The sequence below is a fragment of the Athene noctua genome, chromosome 3 (assembly GCF_965140245.1).
Source record: "Athene noctua chromosome 3, bAthNoc1.hap1.1, whole genome shotgun sequence".
NCBI classification, from domain to species: Eukaryota; Metazoa; Chordata; class Aves; order Strigiformes; family Strigidae; genus Athene; species Athene noctua.
The window spans coordinates 12,804,704-12,814,865 of NC_134039.1; positions in this window are offsets into that span (position 1 = coordinate 12,804,704).

Below are 10,162 nucleotides of genomic sequence, written 5' to 3' on the forward strand. Positions count from 1 at the left end.
CTGTTGTGAGATAATTAAAAGGACACTTATCTGTTTGGCTGAATTTTAAACAAAGCAGGTGCGTTTACAATCCATCAGACTCCCACTTGTTGCTGGGATCCTGAAGCAGCAAAAGATAGCGTCTCTTTGCAGGCTCTGAAATTAAAGAAAGAGTGGGGGAGGAACAAAAAAAAAAAAAAAAAGATCAAATCAAATTTACAGATCAGGTTAATGATCCAAAGTAAATACCAAACTCCATACTTCTGTCCACATGCCTTTTTTTTTTTTTTTTTTTATACTACTGCAATGCAAAAGTATTTGGAGATAAAACAGTGCAGTCCAGTAAATTTCAGAAACATAAAATCTGTCAGGATTTGTTCCAGAAGCTGTTGAAGAAGTTTGGGGGGTGGAAGTAACAGAAAGCTATTGAATAGCACTTCAAAGAGTCACCTAGCAGTGCCCACCGCCTGGAGAGACCATTCCTGCCTGCTCTGCTTTCCAGCTACATTCCAGCACCAGGCACATTAAAATACAGAGATGTTAATCCTTGTGGCAATTCCTAAGAATATTCACAATGTGCTTAGCACAAAGGAAACACACAGAGCTGCTTTTTGTTCACCCTTTTGACTTAAAGGACAGGCTCAAATCCTTTTTCTCCCAACATGCAGTACCTTTGCATGAGATCATCAGCTAGCAGGACCAGAAAAACCCAAACCCATTTCACAACTTTTCATACCTACTGGATCTTTATTCCCTTGTTCTTAATCTTTACCGATTTTTTTTTTCCTATTTTAGCTGTTAATCTTACCTCATAGGCACTGCAGCATGGATGGAGATGAAGGAGACAAGCGTAAAGGGAAAATCATATTTGTTATTTGTAGTGATGTCTAGAAGCCCCAGCTGAGAGCAGGACCCGTGGTGTTCAGCACACAGGCAGAGTTGACGTTACTCTGCTGAAAAGCTAGCGATATAAACAAGCAAGTTGGAAAAAGCAGAGGAGGGAGAAAGCAACATTCTCAGCTGGGGAGCTGAGACCTAGAGCAACTAGTGACCTTCCTCCTCTGATCACACATGAAGCAGGTGTCATCCCTGGGAAACAGATCATACCTCCAGAGTCCCAGTTCAATGGCTCACATCCCCTATCCCCCACCCCCCCCAAAAAAAAAAAAAAAAGTCAGCTACTAGGGAATACTCCTAACTATTTACAGCTGTATTTTCTTTTCGAGGGCCTCAGTCAATACCATACAGCCAAGAACAGGTTAACCCCTTCCTGCTCATACTGCAAAAGATACAGGCATCAAGAGTGTTCTCTGCAGTTCACACTATTTTGTTTTTTTTTTTTTTAGTGCCAGAAATGTCACTCCAATGTCCATCAGGATCTAACTAAATAAAATCAGTGGTGAATGTGAGCGTTTTTATTCATGCATGAAAGTAGCATAAATAAGCTTTAATGAGACTGGTGGTGGTCTGTTCTGGGAACTTGATCAGAAAATCTATTTAGAAGACCCGAGAGATGTTTGTTTATAGTCCAAAATGAATACAAGAAACAGGCTGAAAAGACAAGACCTGCAGCTCAACTACTTTTCAGCTTTTTACAGCTGGTTTACCACCCTGGAAAAGAAACTGAAAGGGACAGTAGTTAATAAATCAGGCTCAGGCTTGCAGCCCAAGAAGTAATAATAAATCCAGGGTGACTGCCTGAGGTGTAAACATAAGAATAATTTCCATCGGCTCCTCTTTCTACAGATTTTCACAAATTTAGTCTCATGAGTTGTCTATCAATGGCTGCCATTTCCTAACATTTCTTTCTTAATGAAAATTCTTTTTTAAGCCTTGACAGCAAAATGGGTTTTGGCTCAGGTCACACCACTTTTATCATCTCATTTAAGCATTGCCAGTCATCCTTTGGACAAGAGTGACTTTTTCTGGAAAACAGACTGATGATGTGGTGAGTCTGGACCTCCTGATGATGTGATGATGACCTTTTAATTGAGAACCTAAAAGTGTTGAATCCACACTTTGGTTCTTTGGCTAGAAATTAGGCTAAACTGAGTCTGGCTTTCAAGCAGCAAAATTCCTGTTGCTTTTAGAGTTCCTTCCTACATGGATTTACATCCTACAACAAGTTTAAAATTCTTCATTACAACCAGTCTGCCAAAGCAGCCATTACAAGCAGGGATATTTTAATAATAGTAGCACTGATTCATTTTCGTACAATGTCATCTCACTTTTCTAAGCATTTAAGTGTAACTCTCCATCCAGCTGCCACAAGAAACTCACACTTCCGTACATCCAGAACTGATTTTCCATTAATGTCGTGCAGGAACATTGGCTCTTTCATGAGCATTTCTTCCTTCCATGTTGCCAGTGACACGCAAAACTATCAGAAAGGTGCACCAGCATGCCTGTGAAACAAACTAACATGGTTCCCCTTTCTTACAAGCAGGAGAAGGGAATACCCCAGGCACTTGCTTCCCTGCCCATCAGACCCAAAAGGCAGCACCCAGAGGACCAGGCACTGGGGCACATAAATCCTAGAAAAAAAAGCCACTCACATAGTAGTGCTTCCCAGGGCCAACATCTTGGCTCTATAATATCTCTTGTGGGGCACAGTGTAGGGAACTGTCCTTAGAGCTTTGTTCTTTTGTGGATGGCTCTCCAAGTAGCAAGCTGTTTTCACTCTCCAGATCAGACCTCCTCCCTGGAACAAGACAATTTGTCCTATTTGAAACTGTTTTCTTAGCTGTGTAAGACAGAACACAAACAAAAATAAATCTAAACACTTCTAGCAGAAGAAACCCAACAGAGAAGGCTAATGCTGTAGCAAAGTACAGCCAAAATTTCCCCAAACAAGAATTCTACTTAACCGTTTCAAATTAAAAAAAATAATCCCATAATAGACCTACACGCTCCTCCTGCCAGCAATTTGTCGTGCTGCATCAGTGTTGCTGTCTGAGGGTTAGTCTGCCTTTGACGTGGAGCTGGGCAGTGCCAATGCGCTACAGCCCTTGCTCTTGCAGGAGAAATTTCTCCATGAACTAGGTCTTTATTTTACCTCTTTCCCTGGCTGAGTGCTCTAAAAGATACTGCTTCCTAGCCACTGCTTGCTGATTTATCAAATACAAGTTTAACAGCTTCAGGCTGCTCCCTGAGGAACAGGAGTCCCCATCATGGTGTAGCAGCTGCTAAACCACCACCCATCCCTGGGGCTGTCAGTCTGTGGAGCTGTTACGGTGAGGGGGCTTGATCAAGCCCAATACTCCCGTCAGCATTAGGCCAACAGCACCATCACCCAGAACCACCCAGTGCTTTTGAACAGTAAACTAATCCCAAAGCCTTCCCAGAAATGTTCTGCAAGAACATGACACGTTTCCTGAATGGGAGGAAAACCCAAAATGGCCAAGATCATCACCAGCTTTCCTCACAAAGAGGAAATTCCCCACTAATGCAAGCTATTGTATCCTGCTTTGGAGACAGCTCTCTCCAGGTGAAACTCTCAATGCAGAGGAAACCCTCTGCTGCTTCTGCTATTGTCAGATGTTGTCAGATGGTGGGGCCCATCCAGTGGGGGTTCCTGATCTACCCCTGCTTTAGCCATCGTGAACTGAAGCCTTTTAGAGCTGATTGTAGTAATAATAAAACTCCTCTTTCCATGTTGCCTCATATATTACACTAGTTTCCCCCTTAATCTCACTGCAGAGCTTTGATTTATCACCCTAGGCCTCCAGCTCCCCCCAGGCTCCACCACAGTGCCTGGCTTTGCTCCTTCTGGTCGTGCCTTCAGGGAATTCAAAAGAAAATTTAAACATTAAAAAAAAACCCTTCATACATGCATTAGACACTTGCTCTGATTGCTACTCACTGTCTACATAGATGTCTAATTCACAGTTAACCTTCAGTGCTTTGTGCCAAATCACCCACCCCAGTACCTGACTCGCATGCAGCCCAAACTCTGACTTGAACATACCTCAGGGTGGGGGGACTTTCTCCTTTTGGCCTCCGCTCAGCTGTTACTCATTTATTAAAATATAAGCCAAATATACAATTATACTGGAGGGAACATGTTTCCTTGTTAACCCTTTCTGGCACTTATCCAGAATTTCTCAGTCTATGGGGATTTATATTTTACTATGCAGAGTTTCAGATTAATTGCTCACCATTCCCCACATCACTGACAGAAGGAAGGGGGACAAGGAGGGTTTTCTCTGACCAGAACCGCTACTTCATCCCCTGTGAGACAATGCAGGAATGCATGTCCAGAGTTTCTGGTGGCCCATCCCAGGTAGCAGGAAGCAGTGCCTTGTAAAAAGACAGCAAACTCTCTTGGCCAGAAGAAAATGGGACTTATACCTAGCCCTGACAGCACAGACAGGTCCTCTCTAGCCCAGCCGTGGGTACGGGCTGTGCTGTCAGCTGCCAGACAAGGGTCTTGGTAGGGCACGGGAGTGGGAGAAGGGTTTGGTTAAGGCTGGCAGTTATCAGAGGAGAGGAGAGTGTGCTCCATGCTGTGAGCAGCTTGGGCAGAGCTTTAAACCCTGGTCTGAAAGGAGTATCTCCAGTTGTGCACACAAATCCCTCAAAGGTCCTGTTTTGTGCCTGCAGTCAAGCAGAAACACATTATTACGTCTCATGGTTTAGAAGAGGTGAGGGAATGAACATCTGGCACTGGAGTCCCCAAGCCCTCACTAGCTGCAGCCTGTTTTACTTGCAGCAGAAGCTGAAGTGCAAAGACACAGCAGAAATATGTGCTGAAGGGCCATTAGGCTCCTGATCACACAGAGGAGTCTTATTCCAACAACTGCATCTACAGAGCTTGCTACGGGGTGGCATTTGGCACCATGTCATCAGAGGTGAGTTGTGCAGGCCTGCCAACTGAGCCTGAAGGATGGCACCAGAAACTAACCAAAAACCCAACTCACATGTTTTTTCAGGTAACATGCAGGCCACCTCCCATTTTCACTTGTATTTAGTGAGAATCAGATTCTGGGAATGAGCATGTCAACAAAACGAGATCAACATGCTCACTGGGAAGGTTAAGTCAACACAAGGGCATGTTTATTCAATTTTAATGTAAGTACAGTCATAGTCATAGAAGTATCTGCTAGGAAGGACTTCTGGGTGCCTCTGGTCCTATCTCCCATAAGAAGGAGGACTGATGCTGACACTAGCTAAGATCAGCCATGGCTTTGTCTAGCCAAGTCTTAAAACCCTTCAAGGCCAGAAAGTCCCTGACCTCTCTGGGTAACCTGTTCCAGTGCTACACCACCCTCCTGGGAAGAAGCTTCTCCCAGCGGCCACCCTGAACTTCCCAAGCCACCACTTATGGCCGTCATCCACAGCCATATCAGCTACCACTCCCGAGACCTGCAGGAGCTCAGCCTCCTGTCTCCCTGTACTCGCCTTTGGTGATGGTCCTAGCCTCCCGTTCCCTCTGCAGCAACCAGGGCTCCACCAGTCCCCAGAGGCTCACTTCAGGTTTCCCTGAAGTCCCTGGACTCAGCTGTGGGTGGTGATGGCTTAAACACAGATAGCTACGGGCAAGTGAAAGGCACCAAGTGGATATTCCCCTCCCACCTGGAGGTTCTAGTGTGAGCCTCAGCATGTCTCTGATGTCCCAAGCCCCACACCCAAACGACCTCCAGCCTTGGAAACTATTTTTGGCACTCTTTCCTCCCCCACCCCCTTTTTCTCTCTCTTCTTTTTACATCCTGGACTTCGAACCTCCCTGTGATCTCTTCTTGTGCACATAATTGCATCATTCATGGCAGGTAACGTTACCATGAATAGAAGGAAATACAAACAGCACTTCACACAGCACGCCGGCAGCTGGGAGAACCTGCAGCCAGCAGAGGTTACAGACCCCAGTCAGGTCTAATAAAGACTTGCATCACTGGAAGGGCAGGAACTACAATTACAATTATTCATGGTGAAACAGAGGTCACTGCATCTCCTGCTTCAGGGGCAAATCTGAGCACTGTGGGGCATCTCAGAAGGTTTCCTTTGTGCACAGCACTGAGTACTGGGCCAGGGCAGCCCAGCAAGGCTCTACTGCTGGCCACTCAAAGAAAGAAACACCGTTTTTTTTCCTTGTTGTGGTTTTGCAAGAGTCAGCATATGCATGAAGAGAGGAAGGGAAGACCTTCTGTTGCTGGATAGTGGTGTAGCCACGAGAGAGACACTGGAATTTGGGGTCACTGTGGCCAGCACCAAGGAGTCACTGTCCTGAACATGAAAGACTTGAATTCAGCTCCTCTCCTGGGTGCCTTAAAATTATACCGACCAGAATATCCGTAGCCCCATCCTCTCCACACGGCTCTGTCTTGAGGGTATTTGCTGTGTAGGCACCAGCAATTCAAACTTCTGCTCATTTCTGTTCCCAGCACACTTGCCACATAAAACAAGGAGTAGAGGGGAACTGTGCAGGGTGACTCCTACTCACCTGGCAGGGGTAGGAGGAAGCAGCTCTTTACCTGGGGAAGATCCCTGCTCTGGTAGGGGCTGTGGTACTATCAGCAATGCTGGATGGATTGCAGGATCTTCTCTGTAGAGCCAGTAGTTTGTGTGAGGTGCCCCATGCAAGTGAGAACATTGCAAAATTCAGGACATCTGTGCAAATTCCAGACCAAGGAAGCTGCTCAAATGTAATTATGAAAAATATTAGCAATTGAATTGAGAAGGCATTGCAAAAGAGCTAAGGAGAAATAAAATAAACTGGCATGCTGTGATTGATGTAAGCATGTAACAGCCTCCACATGTCACTGGGACAAGCACGATCTGCACCAGCTGAGGCACTGCTTCCAGAGACAAAAAATCACTTCCAAGGGGAGCGACTGTGCAGCTGAGGCCAAGCCCTTGTTCCCTGTCAGAGTGCAGGTGAACCTTGTGGGCCTCCCCTGCCATACAAAGATGGATTCTCAGGGTCACAAGGCCTCTGGCCACAGTTTGGGCTTCTGTGCTTGTTAAACCTTGAGAATGAATCATGATCAGCTAGGGTGAGCTAAATAGATATCAGGAATACTCCTCAGACCTGTTCAGAATTGGACCTCTGGGCCACCAAGGGTGCCTGTTTTCAGACAGTGGTGATGCTGAGCATCCCTAGACCTCACCACAACCAGCACAAGCTGCCAGTCCCTGCCAGAGGCTTTCCACCCAGGCGCAGCCCCTGCTTACAGTTGACCTGGCCCATTGGTGCTGAGCTCTGGAGAGGCATGGGGATAAACAAAGAGGGAGGGGATGGTCAGTGCTGCTCGCTGGACTCATCCATCATGGCCAAGATTGTCAAGCAGCCACCCTCTCCTTTCCCGGTGTCACTTCGGCTGCCACCTGCCTGACACCCTAACAGTTTGGTATAAAAAGTATGGTGCAAAAATCTGGGGAAAAGCTTCCGTTCCAGATCAAATGGTGCATGTCATTCAGCCCCAGACCAATGTGCCATACATTGTGTGACCACAAGAACATGCAAATCATATCTAGCCTCTCGCTGTACTTCTATAAAGCACATGCAGAAAGAAGATGTAACATATCCTGCAACAGAAAGAAGACAGTAGGAGCAGTATTATCCCATATGTGTTTAACTGGTTTCACTTAACGTGGCTACTCAGTGGTAGGTACAGAGGATACCAGGCCACAGTGTTCAATTCTTGTTACTGTCTCACATCACTCCTCAGCCAACTAGTGGTGCTTTAGATGAAGGAAGAGGTTTATTGTGTTCTTTTTCCCCTTCCTCCTCTATATTCTTTTTGTTTGATCCTAGGAAATTTAACTTTAAAAGGCACTAGCAGAATGCTACAGATGCGCAGCTGATGGAGAAGCAAGCAGCAACTTCAGTTCCAAGACACAGGAAAGCCAACATGAATCTTACCATGGGTTTCAGCAGGCTTCGGGTTAGACCTTCAGGGCAAGGAAGGAAAGAACAACAAACACCCTTGCACTTTGGTCATGCCCTCAAGCAGCGAGGCGTCCGGGACACACGAGGTGAAGCCTTTGGGGGCTGCCCCGTCCTGAGAGAGCCGCATGCCGTGCAGCCGACAGGCGATCTGGCAGGCACATCCAGCACTGGATGTTCCCACCCAAGCAGGATGCCTGCAGATGGTTTTTCCAGGAGGGCTTGGAGGCAGCTCGGGGATTTTGCTGCTGAATCAGGCATTCTGCGGCACAGGCAGAGACCTCACCACTGGCGCCGAGCCCTGCAGCTGCACGCCTGGCACGCGCTGCTGGGGCCAGGGAGCCAACACGGACAAGCTTGGGGCGGCACGGGCTCGCCACGGCCACTCGCTCCCTTCCAGCTGATGGCATCACTGGAGGCTTGTGTCCTCTCAGCAGGAAAAGCTGAAAAATAGGCACTGGAGGACAAACCACAAGTAACGCATCCCTATCTGGGAGAGAAAGGACAACTTGTACAGCACATGCCAAAGACATTGGAGCACAGAGGAGGGGTGTAGATTTGGCACACGAGAGCAAACAGTATGTCCTTGCCATACCACGTCACTGGACTTCGTAGGCATAAATACGTAGGTTATTGATATAAGGGTGCATGTCCTGAAGCATGTAATTGACAGGCTTTTCTGGGGGCTCTTCAAGTGCAGTATGTCTCAGTTCTTTCTCCCAGATTGCTTCCACCTTCAGGGAAAGATGGCCTTGTCACTAAAGGCTTTGTTTTCAGCTGCCGCCAACTATCTCTGCAAAGCAAGCAGTCAGGGCCATTTTTCTTCCTGCTTTGCCATAGGTTCTTCAGAGCAAGAGCTTGTTGAGCATGAGGATAGCATGGACCTTGGCCAAGCTCTGTGCATCCAACAGCAATGTAAATATATACATTCTCCGTCCTTGCTTCTCTTTGGTGCGAGCTGTCTTACACAGATCTCGGGGCAAGCACAGATACAACGGTCCCCCCTGGTTTTGATGCCTCCTGAAGACCACAGAGCCTGTGCCTGCCAGCTTGTGTTTTTAATGCCTGTCCACAGGAGTGCTGTGGAAAGCGCAGGACCTGTGCAGCCTTGTGGCAGTATTTTCATTTGCTGTGTTTACAGGGCATCTCCTCTCTTTTGGCAGCTAGCAGTGTTGAGCAGTTAAGGCACTTCGGAGTGCAACACTGTGCAAGTGTCTCACTCCAGTGGGCAAGGGCAGGAGAGGCAAGAGTAAGAGCAGCAGCTCTGGAAAGGGAAATGAGGGGGCAAAAATGGGGGAATGGGAGATTAAAACATCAGATTGAAAAGGACTGATAAATCCCTGGTGAGGCATATAACTGGGGAGGTAGAAAAGGAACAGATTGTGGCTCAGTAATGAGGCAGACGGCATTTTCTTTGTGATCGGCAAATTCATTTGTGCTTTCTGACAGAAAAAAATCCCATACTATCCAGAAATCTGCATGATACATGACCTACTTCCCTCTGCCTTCAGTGGCAATAGCTGCTGGAGCAGGCAGGTCTGGCAGAGCCCACCTGGCCCAGCAGGCACGCTGAGCCCTTGCAGCACCCTGGGGAGAAGGCAGGCAGGACATGCAGGGTCATACCTTCCTGGTGCCTGCTGAAGTGCAATGCTCTGAGTGGCACAGGCCTGTCAAAATGGGCAGGATGCTCTGCTTGGGCCACAAAGCTGAGGTGACAGCCAGGCTCAGCATCACAGGCAGTGCCCCAGACACAAGGGGCTACCTAGGACCATTAAAGGATGGCTGAGGGCATCTGGCAAAACACTGTCTTGCTGCAAGGGTCCTTGGAGCATTAAGGTCGTAGCACTTTTATCAGGCAGGAAGGCTCCAGCTGCATGGTTTCAGTCTGTAAGGGCTGCAGACAGCAATGCAAAGCATTTCAGGATATGACACCCTTGGAGCAGGAACATTGCTACCAGCCATTGGGACTGGTGTTCTGGCAGTGCTGACACATTCTTGCAAAACTCTTCCAGGGAAGGAGAGGGAGGAAAGACAGCAAGCTGCAGATCCTCACATCTAGCTCCTACCCCTCTATTCCCTGTATTTCATTAGGCAAATAATAGCTCAGGGTCAACAGCATCAGCCTCTTTCCTAGAAATGAAATAACCACAGCCAACTATCAGGTTGCCAAGCTGGGGACCCAGGGATGCAAGCAGAGGTCTCTGCTCTGCAGTCAGCTGCTTTTGGTGGCTTTAGTACAGCATTACTTCTATGACACTAGGCATGTCTCTCCTTTGCTGTGGTTTGGGAAACATAAGT